The sequence below is a fragment of the Octopus bimaculoides genome, unplaced genomic scaffold (assembly GCF_001194135.2).
Source record: "Octopus bimaculoides isolate UCB-OBI-ISO-001 unplaced genomic scaffold, ASM119413v2 Scaffold_126865, whole genome shotgun sequence".
Classification (NCBI taxonomy): Eukaryota; Metazoa; Mollusca; class Cephalopoda; order Octopoda; family Octopodidae; genus Octopus; species Octopus bimaculoides.
The window spans coordinates 6,750-7,544 of record NW_026371662.1 but is presented as its reverse complement, the minus strand read 5'-3'; positions in this window follow the sequence as shown (position 1 = coordinate 7,544).

The following is a 795-nucleotide window of genomic DNA, read 5'->3' as shown; positions in this document are numbered from 1 at the left end:
TGGACGCTGTAAGCTACGTGCCACTGGCTCACATACCCCAAATATATCCCCAGTGATTTTAATGCCGAATAAAATGGAAGCTTTGCCAGATTGTTTTAACAGCCCATTAACAGTAGCCTTTGTTGTTGCTCTTAACGACAAGTCATTAAGAAGGTCAAGTAAAAAATTTTGAATGTTCTTATAATTGTTTCTGCTCGTTTCAGTGCTGTTGCTCTAATGCACCACCGAGTTGGACACACTGCTTGCAACATGATGACATTCTCACCACAAAGATTTGTCCATTGTGCTTTTCTTTTTGGTGACTCTTTTACAAGACTAGCGCATTGATAAACAAAGTTCAATGCATCAGCTACAAAGGTAACCTTAGAACTAACTTCTTGGAGGACAAGGTCTAGGGAGTGGTTTCCACAGTGTACAAAATATGTACCTGGAAACAAATTTTTCAATCGCAATTGTACACCTGAAATGTTTCCACTCATGGTACTTGCACCATCAAATGAAAAACAGCATAACTTTGAGCCAAGTGAAATGTTTAGGTGACAAAAAACATCTAGAATAATCTTAGTCAGTGTCTTCGAAGAGCAGTCAGGGGGATTATAAAAACGTAGAAAATCCTCATTGACATTCAGGTCTTCAGAAACGTACCGGACAGTGATTGATACTTGTTCCATGCCAGAGCAATTAGTGGTACCATCACATATAATGCCAATAAATCTGGAATTTTCTACTTTTATTTTGATCTCATGTAAAATGTTATGAGCATATGCCTCTAAAATTTCATTTTGAATTGTATCA